The 23,851-nt window shown below is 36.6% G+C and overlaps 1 long non-coding RNA gene across 2 annotated transcripts in view; it reads left to right on the top strand.

The window, feature by feature from the left end:
* The first annotated feature begins 1,467 nt into the window (after positions 1 to 1,467).
* LOC308064506 overlaps positions 1,468 to 23,851 on the top strand; it is a 46,460-nt gene continuing 24,076 nt past the window's right edge. The window contains exons 1-3 of one of the 2 annotated variants that reach the window (XR_013928413.1): positions 1,468 to 12,970; positions 16,058 to 16,212; positions 18,433 to 22,093. This is a non-coding gene — a long non-coding RNA (uncharacterized lncRNA). Of the gene's footprint in view, positions 12,971 to 16,057; positions 22,094 to 23,851 lie in introns of both variants that reach the window. The other variant, XR_013928414.1, reaches the window with a different exon arrangement.

Below are 23,851 nucleotides of genomic sequence, written 5' to 3'. Positions count from 1 at the left end.
AGGTTAGGGTTTTTGTTTCCTTTTTGTTTTCCAAAGCTCTCCTGTGATTTCATAAAGCACCAAACCAAGAAAACAATTCTACAAGCCAAAAAAGTTAAAATACACATAACTCCAGTACTCTTGAGATTTAGGAACAGTGCATGATAAGTAGGAAGAAACAGCTTTGAAATGAATCCAATGTCACGTCATTGAAAACTCTAACTGGAAAGATAACTTTTATTTTTTATTTTTTCAGTCTGCAGTGATTTACAAAGCTTCAAATGCCCACAAATCTACTAAGCCAGGCCATTTAAAGAATCTAAATAAGCTTGCACGGTTTTAAGCTTTCTGACTTTGAATATTAGCTTTGAAGTCATGCCAAAAACTGGCTGCAGCAGAGCTGCTTTAGAGCTGAATTCCTGACACTGGAATTAGTGTTGGGTGTGTGGCATGCCTAATGATAATCTTGACCACGCTTACTGTAGACAGCCATCACACATGGTGCCTCTGAGTCAATAATTCTCCCAAGATAAGATGTGGAGCATCCTGGCTTTTTTTTCGTTTTCACAGACTGGTGTTTTGGACACTGTCCATTCTGCAAATCCAGCTTGCTTAATGACACATGGTGTTTTTCTCCAGGACAGAAAGATCACTTGAACGCTCCTTTAGTTAGCTCCTGGTGAACTGTTATAGCAGGAACTTAAGAAAAACATTAAAAGTTAAAATGCCTCACATATAGGCTATAACCAGAATTAATTGTATTCTCAAGTTACTTAAATTTCCAGACTTCTTACAGCATCAGTGTTTTGTTTACACAAAAGCTTAATATTTTTATCAATACAAATATCATCACTGTGTAAAAGAAGTAAACTAGCATGCTACTTCATCTGTGTAACAGCACACACCCTCCCTGTCATACTTTTTTTGTTCTCTGTGCTGCAGTGAAGAGTATATGCTTCTGTTCCTGAAGGCTTTTGAAGTAGTACAGTATGTCAGAGGTAAAAAGAAAATCATACACCAGTAGACTGAGTTTTTTCTAAAACACATGCACATACATCACTGTCTTCCTAACAAAAACAAAAAAAAAAAAAACAACAAACAAAAAACCCCCCAAACAACTCCTATCCTGTGCTCAGAAAGGTAACCAACAGCGTTTTCATTGAATTTAGTGGAGCAGAATCAAGATCTAGGTTCCCAGAAAATAAATATGTCTTTCACTCAAACATTAGTCACTAAGAAAGAACAGATAATTCATTTGAAATATGGGACTCTTAAAATGCATTCTTCTTCCTGGCTAGATGATTTCATTTAACTTTTATGACACGATTAGTCATCCTATCGTGATGCAGCACAACGTAACTGAACATATCAGGCATTTTAAATAAGAGTTGCCTTGCAGATTCGGATGTTGGCAATGGTTTTACAGCCCATTCTGTCTTCAGCATAGGAGTAGATTACACAAACATGGCAAATATTAAAACATTCTGAACCCTATTTATGAATTTTCCTGCATCTCAAATGATATTCCAGTCCTTTATTTAGAAAAAAATAGAGAGTGAAAACTCCACAATGTAAACATGATACCTGTCAGCAAAATTCATGTTTCACAGACCTTTGGCAATTACAATTTTCTAAGTTAACGTATTGCTACAAAAATTGTGTTTGAACTTTATTTTCCACTGCTTTATAGCTTGTGAAATTACTACTGCTTTAACAAAGAATGAAAAATATGGCATATAAAATATATTAATTTTGTAAAAAAAAACAACATTACTTATCTAGAAATCTATATTTTAATTACAAAAAGCCTTACCAACAATAGCAACACAAAATATAAATTTGAATTTAAGATGAGAAAGCAAAACATATATAACTAAGAAATTACTTGATGCTCAGAAGCTGGGTTAAATTTCATTCCTTTTACTTAAACATAACAACCACTGGCTAAATTTAATTATGATATTCTGAAATAAATTCTGAGGTGCTGTGTTACTACATCTTGGAATATTTGATGTGTGAAAAATATGTAGAGAATTTTTAAAATTCTTTTATCATGTATTGAATGTTTGTGAAATTATATTTTTTTAATAGCTGTCACCTCTAAAATACTTTATTTTGTTTTAATGGTCTAAAATTTGCTGTTAGAAGATGTTACATGATTTACTTAAAACTTTTAAATTTTTATCACTCACTTTCATGGACTGATTATGATGGAAGATATACATACACTAGGTATTTTATCTCTAGCTCAGAAAAACAAAACCAAACAAACCCAAAAATGTTGGAAACTAAATATTTTTACGTGCAATACTCAACATCTCAAATCTATCCTCCATTTTGCTAAAGCAATTCCATTTGTCTCATGGGTTACTTCAGCATTTTTGTGAGTATATGTTTCCAAATGTAAAATATTCTACAGTCTGTAAACAAAAGATGCTTTCAATAATTTCCTGAAAAGAACATAGCAAACAGAAATATAATGGTTGTGAAATGTATATATATTGTCTGTTTGTAAAATATGCCAATACCTAAGGGTTTAAGTTAAAATACAGTCAGCTATGCCATTTGTTGTGGGTTTAGTTCATTTCATACCGTTCATGGTGCGTTGCAGCAAAACTTTCAAGTTTTTAATTAAGAATTATTTTCTTTTCAGAAGTTCACTTAAGGAAGGGAGTAGAATTATATTTACTAAAAGATTTCCCATCCACCCCACCCCCGCCCTTACATTTATAGAACTTACCTTTCATGTTTATATTGTAGCAGACATTCTAAGGATGATTTTGCTTTAATTTTTCTTGCTTTACATGCTTTTTTATTTGTGTTAATAAATTAATATTTTTCAATCAAGACTTTGATTAATTGAAGTCATAATATTGTTGCGGCTACCACGATGCTCAAAGGATACAGGCAGGACAAATTATGAAGGAAGAGAACTGTCTTTTAAGCTATGTGTCAAAAATATGTTTTGAATTTATATGTCACTGATGGAGTCATGGGAAGTAAACATAATTCTAGAACATCTTGTATTGTATGTGTAAGTAGCCACTTTTTAAGCAAATGAAGTTTCCCTCTTCACTCTCATTCAGCTGTAGTTTTTCTTTAAACTATTAGATTGTGTCACAGGGGTAGGTTTTAACTTTAGAAAAAACATATTGTTTAAAGAAAATAATTCTCACAGATATTTCTTAATATAACATTTAAAGATAAAGAGGATCTTCTGTCTTTTATTGCTAATTCTGTGGAAGTGTAACACCATTAGTCTCAAAACTATCACTTGTGGGATAAAAATCCTGGCTCTGCTGATGTCATAACTGTCACTGACCTCACCGTTATCAAGACATTGCCACTGATTTATATCAGTATGAGATAAAACTCAGGCTTCAAGATATTGTCTTAAATTTGACAAACCAAAACTGAACAGCTTCTCACAGGCCTGCAAACAGAACTGTTCATTCTTCTGAGTCTTACATGGAAATGCCAAATGTCAGCTGCTTTGTGCGCTACTGTTCAGAAAGGCTGGCATACTGTGTTTCAGAAATTGGCCTTCAGAGTGGAACAAGTGCATTGAGAATGCAACCAGCTGCTTCTTCATGAGAATAATATCATAAATGCATGTTATCTTCCTACATACAACCTAAACAAAAGGACTGTCAAATCAGAAGTTGCCATAGATAAGAAATCTGCATCCAGTACCTCTGCTTGTGTGAATTGACTCTATAGAGCTTGCCCTTTTTCCTCTGGTTGGGGATTTACCAACATGAAATAGGTGGAGAAATAACTTTTTCATTAAGTGCAAACAAAGATAAATGCTCTGTTTCACCTCACATTTTCTTGACTTGACAAGGTAGTTTTTTCCATCAGAACACATGCATTTTTCATTGAAATATGGAACTTCTGAAATCTTTACTAAAGTTTATTGTACATGCTAAATTCTGAACATCTACATATGTATGTGCATGTATATATACATACATATATATATACACACTGCCAAATGCAAGGGAATTTTGCTAAGAAAGCCAATATCTAAGGAGAAGTTATTTCTTAAGATTTCCTTTGTTTATTTTATAGATTCCTAGGTCAGACTATTTTTTTTCCATATATTGTTTCAGCTTCTGCTTATACCATAGCATTTGTGTTCCTTCCATTCTAATTGTGTAGAGGGTATGATTTCAATTTTCTAGCCTTAAAGCTTGAAATATTTAGGCTTTCTGGGGTCATAATTTTGCATTAAAAAAAAAAAAAAAAAGTAAACCAAATCCACACTCAAACAAAAAACAGTGCCACAATTTAGTCATCTAAGATTATTATTTGGGATATAGGAAATCTTTTCTTATGTTCATAGCAGGACGATGCCCTGCTTTCTAGATGCTGCAGCAATATGAATAAAACTCAATGATTTGCCTGGGAAAAGAACTTTACGCATTTTTTGAAAGAGACTAAGCAAATGTACAGTATATGTATCTATAAATAAAGCCTCTTTATCTTGTCTGAGGAGGTTATACTTTGTTTCAACAGCCTATAGTCTAGAATTCTTTGGAATGAAAATTACCGTGCAAACGCTGAATATTTACTTGGTCACTAGTTAAGGCACTATGTCAGAAAGAAGTCATGTAATCTCTGTAAAAGCATGATTCTCAAAACCAAAGTAAACACTCAAAAAAAAAAAAGTAAACACAAAAACTCCTCCAAATGACTTTTATGATATTGGGGCCTGATTCTTTTTTTTTTTTTAATGGTAACATAACAATAGAAACAAAATGGAGAATAAGCCCCACAGTTTCTCCCTTTTAAACTTCCAGCTAGATAGATTGAATCTCTTGCCTCTTAATACTTTTCATAGGCTTTGAAATAGCTAAAAGTAAATCAGACATCAAGCACTAACCTTTACCTTCCCAGAGATACAAACCAAGGGAAAAATTCCGTTCTGTTTGGGACCCAAGAGCCAAGCATGCTAGAAATTACTCCCATCCCTGTATTATTAGTAAAAGCCATGGCTGTGCAGACCGACAAAAGATTTCTATCAAAGCCAACAAAAAGTAGCTAATCTGCTTTCAAGTTTCGAACTAAATCCCCCTGAGATGCTGTAGCTCTAGAAAGGTTTGTTGGTTTTGGTGTTGGGGGCTTTTTTAAGTATGTTTATAACTAGAAAAAAATATATATCATAGACTACAAAGTGTGGAGCACTTTTCAGTTCTCTTTTAAAGTGCTTGTTTAATTGATTTTTTTTGTTTTTGTTGCAAATGGTGATTTCTCTCTTGACAACAGCTGCTGTGTTTTTTGTAGAATCTGGTAAGCATCAGTGCTCCAAATGAGCCTGAGTCTCAGGAGGAGGAAGCAGGGAATCAGAAAGAGCATTGTGCCTCTTTTGTCACTATTCTGTTAGCAGCCTTGAGTTAATGTATGCCTGCCTCTCAGGCAAAGAAAGCTCGACAACTTGTCCTTGTTTGAAACGATAATACACCACTGGCTCAATTTTCTAAAAATCAGTCTTCTCAGCTGTGGCAACAGACATGTTTTTTCTGTTGTGTGATGTATGCAAAGAGTATCACCATACGCTCAGCACTTGGATGATGGGATTTTAAATGTCAGGAAATAAATGAAAATATCAACAGTTTGGCAATAGGAACATTTCTGTTTAATGTGAACCTGACTTTCTGAGAGTCTTTTTGTGAGCTACTCCCTAAAACCTAATCAGCGAATATTAATTTAAAACTGAAAAATGACAGTAGATTTGAGTTTGCCTATGTGTAGTGAATTTCATTGAGGAAGAACCAGAATATTGTATCTTGTTATGGATACAGTGAGAGGGATACTTGAGGCAAGGTTAAATCTATTCCACAGTTTAATTTTTAAGATTAATAGAAAATATGAATTTTCAGATTATTTTCAATTTGTGAGATACTTGTCAGTATTTTAGAAGATATTTTATAAAATTTCCTTATTGAAATGTTGTGCTATTTTTCCTGTTTTGTTTGGTTTGCACTCCTCAACATTCACACATACATACACTCTTACTCATTCACTCTTAAAATAAGCAAAGTAAATACTTTGTTCCCCCTTTCATAATTAAATTGAGCTTATAATAGAGTTTCTGCAGAAATCAAACTGTTCTTCATTCGCAGTAACATCTCCTGATGCCCTAACTTAAGGCAACATATCTGTGATAATTTTTTGTTAAATAAAAATTTGTATGTAGGCAATACCCCTGTTTTCTGTGTGAAATGTGAGAAAAGTTAGAGTAATCATGAGAGTTTGTAGGGATTTATGATGTCATTAGTAGGGAAAAGAGTAGTAAAAGAGTACTAAGGACATTTATAAATGAGTTTGTAGCAAGGTCTTAGAGAAAATAGAGGGTGGCAGTAGTCTGAGTGAGATATAGCAATGAAGTGAGGTGAATGGCGATACAAGGCCTTGCATATGGAAAGGAATTCACCTACAGAAAGAACTTTGCTTCTGCATCTGTTCCCATTACAGTCAGTAGGAAAATTTGAAGATATCTGTCACCTTCATTGGTAAAGGCTTATAAACACCTTTCCATTCATTGGAATGAAAAAAATGACATTGCCAAGACTTCCGTTCACCTAAGAAGTTATTTATTTGCCTCTGTTTTTTGTGGAAATAACACTATGGCAATCTAAACCCTCACTCTCTGTGTATGTGCGCATGTACATACGCTTCTGTGAATAAATGCATTCAAATATACATATACCAGGCAGCAATATAAGCCAGCAGTGCTGAAACTGAGTGCAACTGAGACATTCCTACATTGTTTATTCTGAGTCTGAAGCAAATCTATTGTAATATTCCCTTCAGCCATCAGCACTCTTACTCCTTTGTAATATAGAGCAGTGCCGATATATTCTTAGTGTGTTTTTAAAAAGATTAATGCTTAGCAATGAACTCCATATAAAAGGTTTCCCTTCAAATGGCATCTTGGGTTCACTGAATCAATGTAAAACATGAGCTTGTATCATAAAGGTCACAGTTAACACTGTACTTGGCTGCCAGGTGCTTGGTTTAATATAAGCTGAATTAGACCCCACTTTTTTCCCCCAGTACAGAAATTTAAGAGTAACCACGACTGAAGCAAGAAGGTTTTTTCAAATGTAACTTAGACACTGACAAGTATTAGATTCCTGGAGGTGTCCTTCACATTGGCCACCTAACTGATAAGGTATTGCTTTATTTTAACTGTCAAATATTTTTAAAAGTGTGGTGTGGCTAGAGTTCAACGAGGACTAAAAGTTTGGCTCCAAGGTAATGGGAGACACCTCTCTCCATCTGGAGTAAACAGCCCCGAGCCCTCTTCTGGGGTTAGGCTCTACAAGAAGTTCAAACTGAAGGAGAAAAGGGGCTCTTCTCAAGTAAAGCTTTCTGGTTCAAAAAAGTTCCTTTTATTCTGCAAAGGACTGAGGTCCAAATCCCTCTGCTGACAGGCTAGGGTTCAGTCCCAGTGTGAATTCCATCTTGCCTAATTAGATATTTGAAAGTGAGACATTCAAATCTAAACTAATCTATCTAGCTTTCCTTTGTAGTTACTAGTAAGAGGATAGGAGCTTCTGCTGATTATCCCAGACAGCTATTCTAAGAGATATCTCTGGATGTGTCTATTTCTCTATGGATTATAAAGTCAGCCCAGGGTGAGTACTTCAGTCTTAGAAATGAAGCTTTTAGTTGGCTGAGTTAGGATAGATGAATCCCTCTCCAAGTCTCTAACCTTAATGATAAAGTACCCTAATAGAGTGAGTCTTGGTTAAACCTGTTTCAATTTGAATAAAAGAAACAGCAATATTCACTTGGGGGGGGGGGGGGGGGGGGGGCGGGGCGGGGAGAAGGCAGAGGAAAGATTTCCTTGCCAGCTGATTGAGTCATAGAAAGCTGCTGGATTGTCAGCCCACTACATGTTCTAATGAATATGCATATCGAGAAGAATAACACAAGCAGGAGACAGTGACAAAGGCTCACTTCGGAGTATAGGAGCCCAGCATGCTTAAGGCTGTGGGTGCCCACAGATCAAATCCAGTAAAGGAAGGGTGATGTTCTAACCACAAAATTTAGTCATAAAAGGTACTTTTTCTCCTCATTATGCATAGGTAGACTAGGTCCTAGAGGTACGAGTGGTAAAAAATCCTTAATTTTCTTAATATTTGCAGATGTTAAGATCTGAGTCGGTCATCAGCTGCCACTGCACTGTCAAGCATTTAAATCTTCTGCCAGTGTTCAGGGCACAAATTAAAGTGCTTATCCTTGAGAGATTTACACTGCTAGGAGATTTAGAAGCCACAGAGATTATGTGGTTCTTTTGAAAATCTGGCATTGAAAGAGGAGTATGTGATAAAACAGATGGCCACCAGGAGCTCCAAGGACCACCTTGACTTATGGCATTTCAGTAGAAGATTGGAACTGCAACCACAGGTTTAGCCTAAAGAGAAAGACATGAATATTATTTTTTTTTCCTTTAGTCTTTAGTGTTTGCTATGCAGAACTCTTTCAAAGGGTGAAAATTTGTGTCAGTTCTTAGCACAAACCTAAAGAGTTATTTCTTACAGTCACTGAGCAAACATTTTGTTCTCCATCTTCTACACTGCAGTCAGGTCTGTGAGGTCTAAGGATCAATGTTGCCTGACTGTGGCTCCCAAGCATCAAGGGCCTAGCCACAGCTTTTCAAACAGACTTGCTCTGTAGTCAATGGAAAGAGGGAATCCTGCAGAGAGTTATTCATCTAGCTAGCAAACTACTTCATCTCCAGATAGGTGTACAAGTGAGTTGGATCGATCCCCCTTTGGAAAGGCTTATCTCTTCCCACAGAATTTTTGCTCTCTACAACTACCTGAAAGGAGGTTGTGGCAAGGTGGGTCTCGGTCTCTTTTCCCAAGTACAAATGATAGAACTAGAGGTAATGACCTCAAGTTGTGCCAGGGGAGGTTTAGATTGGATGTTAGAAAATATTTCTTCCCCAAAAGGTTTATCAGGCATTGGGCCAGGCTGCCCAGGGAAGTGGTAAAATCACCATCCCTGGAAGTGTTCAGAAAATGTTTAGATGTGGTGCTCAGGGACATGGTTTAGTGGTAGACTTGGTAGTCTGGAGTTAACAGTTGGACTTGATGATCTTAAAGATCTTTTCCAGCTGAAATGATTCTATAAATTACAGAGACAGTTTAGATGATGAGTTGAGCTTACATGGCTGAGCCTTCCAGTGGCTTAAAGGCAGATGAGATAAAACCCACTCAGTATGTCCAGTACCCGTAAAATCTCTCTGCAAAGACAGGTCTTCACATTAACTCAATTTTTTGTTGATTTTTTAGGGGGGAGGAAGTTTTATTTGTTGTTGGGAGGAAGATGGGGAATGGGATTACAGTAGCTGTTGTTTGGGGTTTTTTTCTAGAAAATGTAAGTAAATAACTGTTTTTTTTATAACTTTTTGTGTCTCCATTCGATACGTTTTATGCACAAGAGTAACCTTGATTTATTGGCTGTAGATAAATGCTCAACTGTATCTTCTAATATTAGAGAAGGTAACCTCCTCGTCTTTCACCATGTATTTCCTCTTCTTCAAAGAGGCTTTATCTAGACTACAGAGTGCTTGACTGCTTCCACATTTCTATAAAGTCAAAAAGTAGATGATCTACTGAGAGAATCGCCTTCCTAGAGAAACCATAAAAAAATCCAAGAGGCAGATACTATGCTAACAAATTCATAATAAAAACGGATCAATGTTAAAACAGTCTTTGAATACGTCCACAATAAAGATCGGAGGGGATGGGTCGGGGGGTAGGAAATAAAAAATTATGAATCTGTGTCTAAATGGCCTTTCCACTTACTGTTACAGAAAACATAAATTATACACTTTGTTACCATCTGTAATGTCAGTATCAGCAGCTGCTCCCAATTTACTGCATGGTACTATTGTACATATTATTTGCTTTGGAAATTATTTGCAGTTTCTGGAGCTACATCTTGACTGATTTATTTTTTTTTCTGCATTCCACAAATTTACAAAGCTATAGCTAGTTAGCAGGAGTGACTCTACAGTTAATTTTTCTAGTACTGTTTTCCTTTCTGCCATCTTCCACCAATGTTTATTTAATGTTATGTACATGAGAATGGTGTTTGAGTATGTGTATGTGTGTAAATTTACAACCTGATATATGCTGACAGAGTTTACTTTCCAGATATTTGTGGAAACTGCTAGTGCCTTCTGTTAGTCTGACTTCACATCATTTGGATCTTATCCTTTTAGGATAATTTCCTAACTATGGAAAAGAGAGCACTGAAAGAATAAAAACACTGAAGACAGCAGATGTAAAACCTGTTTAGAAAATAATCTTTCAGGAAAAAATGAGGAGGAAGGAAGAAATAATTACAATGCAAAAAAATTTCCAGTGATTTTGGCTATAAACTTCCTTGAAGTTCAAATAGACACAATTCTTAGGTTTCTCTTAGGTGTCAGTTACGCTCTCACACAGGGGATGGGCCAGGCTAGTATGGAACTTGTGTGTTCTGCCCTGTTTGCTGGCTGTCGAGCAAGGAAAACAAGGTTATATTAAGCAAAAATCCTAAGACACTTCTTACTGGAATGGTATGTTAGTCATATAGTGTGTGATGGATAATGAAAGATAATCTTGACTTTGAAATTTAGTCATTTTATTCCATTCTTGATCAAGGACTGTAGCGTTAGGCTCTTGTTGTCTGACATAAAAATAACTGATGGTCTGGATAAATATTCAGTTGTTTTCCTGGAACATATCAAGAATGTTCATTAGAAACACGTTTCTGTACAGTGTCAGCCTTATACCTTTGTGGCTCTGTGGATTGTAGCTGCTCCAGGCTATTAAATATCAGACCTTCACATTCTTTCATTTTGTAGTCAGCAAGAAATGCTTTGCAAAAAGATGTTGTAATAGATGAGAGACTCTCAAAAGGTCTTTTTCACTAAACTTTTAGAAAGTTCACAATTTAAATCACTAGAACCTTTGTGTAGTATAATAATTTCTTCCCTTCAGCTTTACTTTTGTAAGGTATCTTCTGGAAATTTGATCATCTATTTTCTTATACAGTGTTCTCCTCCCACCTCCTTTCTCTTTTTTGTCCCCCCTCTCTCTTTTCCTTTCTCTCCCATATTTGCTATCAGATTTTCTTTTTATTTTTCCTTTTTTCTTACATTCCAAGCCTAAGTTTTACATTTTATCTGTGGGTAGATTTGGTGCTTGGGCATAGCTATAAAAGACCACTTGTAAATTATTTGTCAGCTAATACAATCTTTCATAAATGATCTCCCAGAACTTCATAAAATTAAGTACTTGGTGAGTTAATACTTGAAAACACCATTCTCAGAAGGCTGTGAGGGTGCTATTTGTTTATTTACTTATTTTATTTTCTAATGATCAAAGTTTCCTAAGTAAAAAAGATCCACTAACTTTTAGCTGTGCTCTGAGGATTCTTCGGCAGTTTTGGAAGTGTTCTTTCTTGCCTCCAGGGTTTCCAAGGCAATAAATTTCACAAAGAGTAAATATATTACAGAAATAATAATAAACCAAATTAAAATAAGAATTTTATAAATTATTTTATTTATAAAATACAAAACCAGAAATAAACCAAAACAGAAATAAGTGTTAATTGTTGCTTTTAAAACAAAATAGAAAAATAACAGCAGGGATTTTGGGGGCGGGGGGGGGGGGGGCGGCGGGGGTGGTGGTGGCGAGGGTTGAAGACAACTGTCATTTACACTTCCTTTTGCCCTTCAGAATTTCAGTAATTTAAGCTGTGTTGGTTTGGGGTTTTTTTTGGTTTGGTTTTGGTGTGTTTTTTTTTTCAGGAGAAACCAAGACAATTCTAACTACCACTTCTGTACATCCCCTCTGTTTCATGCATTATCCCAAACAGTAAGAAATAAAGACAGAATAAAATCTGAATGAAATATTTAGTTGAAAATTTTGTAAGTAATCTGTATGGTCAAACATAGTATTTCTTTATTGTGTTACAATGGAAAGACATTCTGAAGGTGACAAAATCAGAGCCATAAAAATTATTTTCTACTAGTGTTAAATATGTAAAGAAAAACTGAAATAACATAAATACTGGCATTCAAATACCACCAGAAGAAAATAATTATTAATAATAAAAAATATAAATAAAAATTAATTAAAAATAAGGTCAAATGAAATAGGATTTTTTTATATAATTATAGATATTAGCATGTTATGCTTCACAATGTACATACGTCTGATAAGTGTAAGTATCTGGGACTAGGCTGAAGAGACTCGGTAGATCTTGCTGTTCTTCCTCTGTCCCAGACTCTCCATGACCTTCAGCAAGACCTTCATGTTCCCTATCAGCAAAACAGAAACAATGATATTTAGAGAAAAAATCTGCAGCTACAGCATTTCAGCTGCCGATCTCACCCTAAGAAGGATTCCCAGGCTGCTAGTGATTATGTCTGTGGGAACACATTTCTGGTAATGACACCGCTGTGGTGAAAAATGAAGGTCATCTCCTGCCTTTAATGTTCCTGTGCAGCCCCACTTTTGCAAGAGGTGTTAACAGCAGAGTCCTAGCTATGCTCTGTCTCTGTTTATTGCTCTCCAAAATTCACTTGTAACTGGATGTAGACTGTATGTCCTGTCTGAGACCCCTGCGTGGGGGCAGCCTGGTACGGAGCTGTCACCATGTTCCTTTTGCGGGACTGTGGCATCCGGACGGGGTCTTGGCAGTTTTTCTGCGTATGTGCGTGTGCGCAAGCGCACACATGTGTGTGTATGCAAGTTGATTACTTGCTCCTTTACAGCCACTTCCTTTTTTTTTTTTTTTTTTTTTTTTTTTTTTTTTTTTTTTACAGTCACCTCCTTTTGTGTAAAGTGAAAGCCGAGTGGGGAAAAACTGCTGTAGCGATATTCTTTCTGCAGGTGGAAACAAGCCTGTGTAAGGCAAGGCAAAGGTGAAGTCAGACTGGATACTAGGAAGTATTTCATGGAGCCAGCCACTGTCTAAGGTAGCTGTATGAATAGCAGACTTCATGTAAATGTGGTTTTGCTTTCAGTGTACTTATTTTTTTGAGCTTTTGCATTGCTACAAGCCTGCTGACTGCAAAACACTCCTGCCATTTTGTGTTCTGGCTGGAACCAGAAAGACAACTTATTCCAGGCTATCTGCAAGAAACTTCATTGCTGTTTCTCTTTGCAGCTTTTATTAAAGCTAATCTAAAGCAAAAAATTAAAGAGGTGTGTGTATACTACCCCATTTAATAAAATGTAAAAATGTTCTAAAGAAACTAAAAACTTTATAAAGGTACAACAATGATAGCTTTTTAAATGTTTAATTTGCTAGCTGCTGCTCCAAGACCTTTTACATTGCACTTTGAAGTACTGTCTCCTATAAATGCTGCAAAGAATCAAGGAAAGAGTAAAACAAATGAGATGCAATATAGTTTTCAAAATTAATCATGAAGAAAATGTTAGCATTCTTGATGACTGAGCTAATTAACAAGGGATGAAATGAAAGATGACAAGATGGAAAGCTATGTTAGAGACTTAGTGTCACAGTACATTGCTTAGCTAAGCAAAACTCCTTTTCAAAGGAACAGTAAACATTAGCATGCTTAAAAAAAAAAGAATTCTGAAGCACAAGAATGTTCTTAGTAACTAATATCATAGATAGAGTTTGCTTCAGTCTTCAATACTCTTTTCAAAGGTAAGCTTTCCAGGCAACTGAACGCATTAAGTACTCTGATACAGTACAAGAGCATGTTAATTTGTAAGAAAAATAAATAAATAAATGAGGAGTGCTGTAACATGGAGTTGCCACACAGGTTCTGCTGCTGCTGTACAACGGCTTCATTGAACTGAACTTGAACTGGTAACATCTAGCAGGGAATGCTTACAAGTTCAAAAGTAGATATATTCATATTTAACTTAAATTCTGTGCAATTTTTTTTTCCCCAAAAGTATTTCTTCAAACTTTTCACTCTGCTTCTTAAAACATTCTGGAAAAGCCTCTATCTTTATCCTCATTTTCAGTTCCCATTTAGCCACAAGTGCCATCCTCAAAACCCATTCTTTGCTGCTTAACTCTGTAAGTCCCTGCACACACAAGGTGCTGAAGCTGGATCCTGTCAGGAGTTAGTTTCTTTAAGCTCTTGTTCAAGTTACGATTCTTGACAGTTTCAAACTCTGCCAGAAAAAAAAGCTTTCTTATTAAAAAAGTGTGATCCTTTATCTTCAGAGCATGCCCAGAATAAAGAAAAAAACACACAAACAAAAAAGCACCAAACCCTGACAGATTACATAGCAGGACAGACTTGGATGTGTATATTTTCTGAGCGGTTACCAGGAAATGCAGCATATTTCTTTCTCCTCCAGTAAGTATAACTTACTTATGTATGATGAGTAGCTCCAAAAGATTTAGAGGCAGATTTAAGCCAACAGACCACGGTGAGAACAGTCAAATATAAAATGCTCAGGATCAAAAAATTCCTCCTTTGGCTTACTCAAGGCAGTCTGGTAATAGGGATGTTCTTGAAGGATATAGAAAATTAACTTATATTGTTTCTCTGCATTCAACACCACATAGGTGATTTATGTTTCTTACAGCACTGGTAAGTAACTTACCAAGCTGCTAACTATTCTCTTTCTCTTCAGATTTTTGTTGATTTTGTGCTTTTGTCTTTTCTAGAAGAAAAGGGAGTAAAAGGCATGCCTTGCCTTAACATGGAACTTTGAATAGAAGCTTAACTTCAGTTTAACGTTCCATAGTTCAAGAACTTAGGAGAAGGAGATAATGTATAATTTCAGAGATGCTTACTCATCTCTGGCTACTTTTAACAGGTAACTCCCAGGCCATCCTCTGCTCATCAATCATAATTAGCTCAATCAGGGCCTTGCTTAGCTACTATCTAAAAATTCCTTCCTCTAAATACGATCGAGTACTCTAGAGGTAGCTGAAGATTAAGCAGGAATTATTGCGGTCACTAAATATGTTTAATGATCTGACTCTAAAATCATGAGCTCAAAAACCCCAAAACCCTCCACAAAGACTCTCACCTAAACCCAAGAAAACAGGGGAAAAGGAACTCACCTAAGGAGGATTCACATGCAATGTGAACATCTCTGGAAATTTTATTTATGCAGTGCTGAGGGAAATTCATCCTCACACCAAATCCTGTAGCTGGGCTAATGAACTTGAAGGCATCAAGTGTTTGCTTGGCCCTATTCTTAACAGCACTGTAGTTAAAAGGATTTTCAGTCTAGAGGAATCTTTAGTAAATGCACTAAAAGAAGACCTCATTCTTTGTCCTTTACAAGTATGTAATGGCAGGGCAGGATAACACGCTTCTTTGCTTCTGTTCAGAAAGAAAGAGTTCACCCTAGAAGGATATGTGATACAGTTTGACAGATAAGTACATCACTCTGTTTAAACAGTCTATTTTTTCTTTGCTGTAAAAGGTTCAAAGGGGTGGATACCCAGCCCCTGCAATAGTGACACTGCAGTTGTGAGGCTCCTTGCAAGGCAGGCACAGTCCTGATTTCATTGCACTGCATGAGTTCAGCGGTCACTGAGAACAATATTAAACCAATTCTGCTTTTCAAAATCCAAACTATTTTGTACATGCCAAACTAAAATAAATATTTTCAAATATGTTCTATTTGCATCAAAAAAAGCCATTGTAAGACAGGGCAAAGTCAACTTGCTTTGCAAAGCATCATTCAAGTATGTAACAGAAAACTAAAAGAAAACAGACATTTACAATTTATAAAACACAGGCCATACTAAACATCTATAGTGTGAAAAGAACATTTGCATATTTCTTCAGTGTAGTGTGCAAGAGAGACTTACCAGGAGATGCAAGGAAATGTACTGCATGACACTGAAATTAACTTTCCCCCCTAATGGTGGGGTCTTGCAGTAATGGACCAGCTTCTGAGGTTTGAAAAGCAGGCAGACTTTTCAAATTCCATGCTTGCAATTCAGAATTTTTTTTTATATTTTTTTTTTTTTTGGGGGGGGGGATAATCAAAGGCATGACAGTTTGTCTACAAATATGTCACTATGTGTTTACTTTACCGTGTGTCAATTGGATTAGCTTCTTATTCAGGAAGAAGCAGCTGAATCAGCTGTTGCAGATTCCCCGTTGCCCAGTCCGTCCCTCCAGCCTGGAAAGGACCCCTCCTGCTACCAGGGAAAGCAGGGAGTGAAAACCCAAATAACATGCCCTTGACTTTGTTAAGGAAAAAACAGGTTAGTAATAAATTAAAGGGGCTTCTATGGAGACAGCCGTTAGCAGTATGCATCAAGCAATAGTTTGTGCAGGTGTCAGAGGAATCTCAATAGTTTACCAATTACTGGAAAACTCTTGGAGTCAAATGTTTGGCTGAATGATGCCTGGATATTTTTTAAGTCTGCTTTTCCCTCTGCAAACAGCTGATGCCTGCATTAAGCTAAGATCAAATGAAAAATATATTCAGCATTTCAGAGATACCCAGAAGCAAAATAGCAGTATCAGGAGCTAAGCTTTCTTATGCTTCCTTTGTATATGTCAACTTACATTATCCTGTGCGACGTATCAACCTTCCCAGTGTATTTAATATTATAATGAAAGAGGACCATTAATATGGAAAGTCACAAGACTATTTCTTTCATATGCAAAATAAATTGCATGCAACCACACCTCTGACCTGAACTTTTGAACCTGGAAGCTGTAAAATTTGCTTTTTATACAGTTCTGAGAGTTTTCATAGGGCCTGCTACTGGTTCTTTTCCTGACAAATGAAAAATATCCCTGTTCGTAGTCTGAAACAGCCACGCTAAAGCCGTGATAACTGAATCACTGAAGGTCTATATGACCCCTTCCTAAAATGTTTGTTCTTATTTCTTTTACTATGAAAGTGCGGTACAGAAGTGGCAAACTCAGAAGAAATATTCTCTAATATCCTAGGAGGGATAAATCTTACAGAGAGAGAGAAAAAAAAATATATCTCTTACTGTTTCTTTTTCTCTAAGTTACAAATCCTTCTATTTCTCTAGCTGTGACTTTTGTTTTGTCTCTTTTGTATTGGTATCTCCATTTAAATGTGGCATTTTTGGTTTGTTTGCTGGGGTTTTTTTTTGTTTTGTTTTGCTTTGCTTTTGTTGGTGTTTTTTTTTACTTATATATATTTAATATAATTAACATGACACAAAATTAAAAAAAAAAAAAAAAGGGAAGGGGCACAAATAAGCACTGAGCACATCATGCAGCCTCCGGCTAGTGCTATGAGCTCCAAGTCCAGGGGTCTGATTCTTCTTCCTTAGAAGCCAGTCAATATTTTTAGAGATCTCCATGACATCAGAGAGTGCTTTTGGGTTTTTGCTGTCATTTAGGTTTTGGTGTGGGGTTGGTTTGTTTTTTATTATTTAAATTCTAAATAATCTATTCAAATTATATTCAGTGGAAGAGCAGGTCCACTCTTTATCCCAGATGTTTCACCTGACCCATGTGGAGCAGCCAGGATAAGGCCACCATCCTCTCAGCTGCTTTGTGGCAGCCTTTTTAGCAATATGTATTTCACCCTGGTATAGACTAAAAATATTTTAAAGAAAAATCTAAACCAGTTATGAAATCCATTCCATAGGTCAAGGCAGCTTAAGGTAAACATGTGCTAGGATGTGGCAACAAAATGTTTTTGGCAAGCAGATAAAAAATACCAACTACCAAGTGGTCTTTGAGAGAAAGAGAAAGAAGAGGAGAGGGAGAGGGAGAGGAGAGGAGAACTGAAAGCTGGAAGCTTCCAGAATGACACACAAATTACTTCCATCAGATGACTCAGAAGAGGTACCCTGCATATAAATCTCCATCACTTAGCAAACAGCTGAAGATTTCAGTTTTCCAGTCTAGGCCCTTGACTTACTGTGTCCTACCTAGAAATTCAGCAGAGTCTGGAACGTCAGACCTGTGTATAGATGAGCTTCATTTTTACAGTTATGACAAGATTTGGATCTTCTGGGTATAAAGTACCACCACCACCACCCCACCATGGGACAAGGAAGATATACAGCCCAAAATAAATACAAGGCACTATACTTAGGGTTAAATTGAAATAACTATCTTACCAAAACCAAGTAAAGTGTACTGTATTAAGGATGAATTTGAAAACTCACAAATGTATATACTCAAAGAAAAGGACCCTCACTGGCTGTCTTAATATTTCCAGTATATGTTGTATCTCATATTAAGCCTCACGGTTTGCCACATAATTGCATCATTAGTAAACCAGTGTTCATGTTCAGTTTCAACTTTCTACTGGCTTAGAGAAAGGATTTAAAATTTGCATTTAAATGAAATTGAGCGAAGAGTGATAAAGGCTTCAATTAAAAGACCACCTGTTTTTGTTAATTCATTTTTAATAGGAACAGTAAATATTTTCAGTTGATACGCTTTCTGCTGCATGATTGGTGCATTCTTCTCTTCTTTATCCCCAGCGTCAGACACCCCTCATTAGAGGAGTCTATCATTTTCTCTGACTGAAGGAACCTATCTCAAGCTTTATGAATCTCTTGGTACCAGAGAAAAAAAGTAAAGTAAACCAAATAGCTATTTAGAAAATGTAAGCATAACAAGTTAACATGATCAAAGTAAATTCTGCAAATATATTATTTTTAAAACTCAATACATTCATGGGGGGAGGGGGGAAGAAAAAAAAAAAAAAAGAAAGAAGCTTTTTCCTCAAAAAAAAAAGCCATGCTTTTTCTTCATTTACAATGTTCTTCAAGCTTACTGACCTCACTTAGGCATGCTGGTGTGAAACAGAAGTAATCTTCCATGTCACAATTATGTAATGCAATTAAAACTTAAGGATTAGAAATAGTAAACCACAAATCATGGCAAGCAATTCTCATGGAGTACAAACCCAGCTGGTGTTCACAGAATATGAGCTTCAACTGGCACCCGGAAATATTACATCTTCCTGTAAAACTTCCTCCTTTGGTGCTAAATCATTTGCTCGTTAGTCTTGGTTTTGTTGTCGCCAGCTTTAGTTTAGTCCAGTTGCTATTAGTAACACAGTAGCTCATCTTGTTTTTCATACTTTTGAAGTAATTTGTAGCCATAATTGCTTCTGTTTTCCATTTACTGTAACCATAACTACTAATTTGCTAACAACCCATACACTTCTGTTACAACCAAAGCTTAAAAATCCAAGTAATTTCCTCAAGAACAATTTGCACTGGACACTGCTCTCTTTGGAGATGCAGTGTAAGCATTTAAATAAAGAATTGAAGCATTTAATTAGTGCATGCTTGCTTCCTGCTAGCAGGACATCACACTAGTGAGTAAGTGGATTTAGTTTCTTGTAACACAAGCCAGGAGACATCTTGACAGTTGTCTTTTTCATTCTCAGATGTTTAGTTAAGGGAAACACAGGGGTCCAATCCCACCTTCAAAAAATCTTTGACTTAAATTATTATTGTTTTTTGATGCTATGTGATTTTCCACAATAAACTTAGCAGGAGATTATGTTTTTCTTTTCTGGTTGAATGAAGAAGGGAATTAACAGAAATGTAAATAGAAGTTATTCACAGAAAAGTTCAGGTTAGGGGATTTACCCCCTGTTTGTTACAAGTCAAACACTTACAAAAGAAAATAAATACTGCAGAACTCTCTCTTTTCTCACACACCCCCCCACCCACTCCTGTATTTATTTCTGATTGAAATAGCCATATAATTTGTTTGGATATATATTTCCTGGATGAAGGAATGTATCAAGAGTTTTAAATAATTTATTTTTATTTGATTCCGATTCTACTTCTTAACTGGTACCTGCTGCAGTTGTTTTCTTTTAATGCTTACAAAGCTGAACTAAAAATAAGTCTTGACATTTAGCATAAGTATGTGTTGCAAAAGGTTTGGACCTAATGCTCTGCCATTGAACAAATATATTAATCTTTTTCTTTAAAGTTAGAAGGTGTATTGGATTTGTGTGGCAAGGTTTTACGTGGGGTGGGGGGGTGGGGGGAGGGGGGGGAGGCCACAGGAGTGGCTTCTGCGAGAAGCTTAATAGTGGAGCAGATCTTCACCTGCAGCCAATGGAGAAACCTAGAGGAGAGCAGTGGATGCCCGAAGGAGGCTGTGACTCAGTGCGAAGCCCACACTGGTGCAGCTCCTGGCAGGACCTGTGGCCCCATGAAGGGAGGACCCCATGCTGGAGCGGGTTTGCTGGCAGGGCTTGTGGCCCTGTGGGGACCCACGCTGGAGCAGTCTGCTCCTGAAGGGCTGCACCCCGTGGAAGGGACCCACACTGGAGCAGTTCCTGAAGAGCTGTAGCCCGTGGGAGGGACTCACATTGGAGAAGCTCATGGAGGATTGTGTCCCGTGGGAGGGACCCGCGCTGCAGCAGGGGAAGAGTGTGAGGGGCCCTCCCCCTGAGGAGGAACGGGCAGCAGAAACAATGTGTAATAAACTGATCAAAACTCTCATTCCCCATTCCCCTGTACTGCTGGAGAGGAGGAGGAGGTAGAGAATTTGGGATTGAAGTTGAGCTGGGGAAAAAGAGAAGGGTAGGGCAAAGGTGTCTTCAAAATTTGGTTTTATTTCTCATTCTCCTATTCTGATTTGATTAGCAATAAATCAAACTAATTTTCCCAAGTCAAGTCTGCTTTGCCCATGATGGTAACTGGTGAGTGATCTCCCTGTCCTTATCTTGACCCATGCACCTTTTGTTGTATTTCCTCTCCCCTGTCCAGCTGAGGGCAGGGAGTGATAGAGCAGCCTTGGTGGGCATGTGGCATCCAGCCAGGGTCAACCCACCACAGAAGGATAAAGACACTGAAAGCAAGCATATCAATAAGTGATTTCAGTTCAGCTCAAAAGACCCTAACTAGTCATTATGCTTATGGAGAAGAGACTGCTTAGTGCTGTCCAATCCATCACAAAGGACTCAGTCCTCTTCCTCCCACTCCACTGGTAAAGCTGTGTATAAGTAATTATTGCTGTAGCTGTTACAGATTTAGCTGAAACTGGGAAAAGAGACTACATGAAAATCAGATAAAGTAGTTGGAAATAGCAGCTTCTCATTCAATGGCCACTTGCAGCCCTACCCTATGAACACCTGAGTTGTTGACCAGATCACTGTAACGGCCACAGCATGCTCTGACTTACTGACTAATGTATCAAGTGCTGAAGGAAACGTATTCGTCTAATTCCTATGAATTTCAGCCAGCCATAAATATCTAAACAGATCTTCCAAATTTGGAAGTCTCCATTACCTTTATTCTCATATCAAATGGTCTAAGTTCATTTGTGCCCGGTGAGGAGCTAGATTCAATAAGAAGCTAGGTTTTCTGCAGCCTTTACCACCTACTTAAAGGGAAAAGACTTTCTTCTGTAAAAGCAGTTAAGAATTTCACCAAGTGGAAAACTTATTTTGGAAACCTGTACACAACAAAGTTAAATTAAAGAAACAATTCTATTTTCATTTTCAGCATTAATTATTTATTTTTTTATTTAAAAAATGCTTAAAAACAAGTGACACTTGACATTTTGAGGTTTCAACAGAAACAGACATGTTTTACTAAAAAGAATGCTCTAAAAACCTGTTTTGAGACACAACTCTATTTTGTGGAGTTATAACTACCTGGTTTTTTCCAATGCAAAAGGAGCAGTATTTTTCAGATCAGCCCTCTTTTTTGAGCTGAGACATTTATGACTATCAGATTAAATTTTTATGATATTTGGATAATTGCACAATATTCCTAGTGAGGATAATGAACCATTTCTCAGAAAAAAGGTAACTAGTGCTGAACAGAAATCACATTTTATTCATAACATTTATTGGCCAGTAGAGGAAAATATTTAAACGTCTCATTTTACTGGGCTGTGAATATAAATCTAAAGGTTCACCCGTAATTTACAGTTTTAAACCCTGCAGAAACTTCCCTTTTAAAAACCCCTAAAGTTCAGATACCCATTCTTCGATTTTTGGTTTGTTTATTTATTGGGGATTTTGTTCATTTGCTTGTTTTGCTGGTTGATTACAGAGTAGTTTTGCTAGTAGATTACTGAGACTGGGCTGAGAGCTCTTTCAGCACTGATTTCCTCGAATATTGCAGTGGTGGTCAGTGAGCCCCACCTGAGCAATGCAATGAGGTAGGAATTTTTCACTGTAGGTTGGTGGTATCTGGACAACAGTTAGCAGGAAGCAGCAACATGGCAGATAAATCTACCATGATGTGTCTCCACCTCCTATGGTGGAGCCTACCCTCTACCATGGACAGGACAAAGATAAATGCACTAGGCATGTCACTGTCATTGGTTGAGTTGTGCCATTCCTTTCAGCTTCTCTGTCCTGCTCTAGGTCAGTAAAGAAGCCATAAACTAGTTTACATTCAAACCACCCTTTGGGCTTCTGTCCATCTCAGGAGTAATACCAGCCAAAATTGCAAATTCAACCTAGCTTTTTTCTAATTCTGAGGTTTTTGGATTTATCTTTGTCATGCAAGAAGATTAAAACATCTCAGTTGTTTAACATGTCCATATAAGTAGTGAAAGGCAGGGGGTAGGACAGGAATTTTAGTTTACCCTGTCAAGTAGAGGCTAATGATAATGTTTTCTGCTAACTATATTCCCCTGGAAACTTTACATTGTCCTGCTGTGCTGTTCCCAGTTTAGCTCAGTCCATTGAATAAGTGCCATTCAAACTGGTCCAAAACCTCGGTGACACTGTAACCATCTTTGTCCATGCAGTGGGAATAACACACATCAGAAGAGTTCAGCCTAGTACTGAATTCATCAGAAAACTTCACAAAGAAATCTCTTGCTCAGCTTTAATTAGGATTAACCAGTCAGAGGTGATCCTCTATTCTGATTAATACCACTTGTACCACCTGAAAAATAAATGGATTACAGGATTAAGTCTAGTTTCTGAATATGTTAAAAAACATATTAAACCTGTAGATGATACTAAAATATAGTTAAAAATACGTTATGAAAGAGAAGCTTTGCACACTTTTTTTTTTTTTTTTTTTTTTTTTATTAGAGCTTAGCTCCGTTTTTCTTTAACAATCCAATTACATTTGTAAATAGTCTAAGAAGATTTTACCTCATCATATCCCTGATACACAACATATACACAGGATGCCTCGTACATTCAGTGGGGTTTTATCAGAGAATCTCATTGTCACTTTCTCATTGTGTTGCTTTCTCCAAAGAAAGAAAAACTAATGTTTTTACTTTGATAATATGGAAAATAGATAACACAAGTTCTTAAAGTTCTAATAAACCTTCAGAAGCCATTATGATAATAGAAAAGGAAAGATGGTTCTCAGTTAACCAAGCAGTTTAAGAATCACAGGCAATTACAAGACATAGTGCACTTTTGTAAAAAGTCACTGAATTTACATTTGAAAATGAAGGATGGGAATATATGGAGAAGTAGTAAATTGAAAACATAAAGTAATATGCAATAAAAATACTTCACCATCTAAGCAAAGCTAAAGGAAGGGAAGGTGAGAAAGAGTACGAAAGGTTTTGTATGTGCGCTTGAAACAGAATGTGTAGAGATATATATATATACGCACACACACAAGATATGTGTTTACAGACACATATATATTATATACTCACAAATATACACATTACACATATATGAAAAAATATGTGATTGTCACATTTATGCTCTCATTGTTCCTTCATAGTTGTATGCATCTTTCTTGCATGTCCGGAAGATGTCTAAGGGTTTGAAGTTCAAAGTATCTTATAGATACGGTATAGGGCTTCGTCATTACCTGTAAGTCATCAAATTCACTCAAGAAAAGAAGCTAATTTACTGTCATGATTAAAAGCACCATTGGAAAAAAGTTTTGCTCCTGAGCTCAGTGAGAGCACAAAGTTCTCAATGGAGACCTC

Source organism: Falco punctatus (assembly GCF_963210335.1).
Source record: "Falco punctatus genome assembly, chromosome: 5".
NCBI classification, from domain to species: domain Eukaryota; kingdom Metazoa; phylum Chordata; class Aves; order Falconiformes; family Falconidae; genus Falco; species Falco punctatus.
This window is presented reverse-complemented; position numbering and strand designations above follow the sequence as displayed.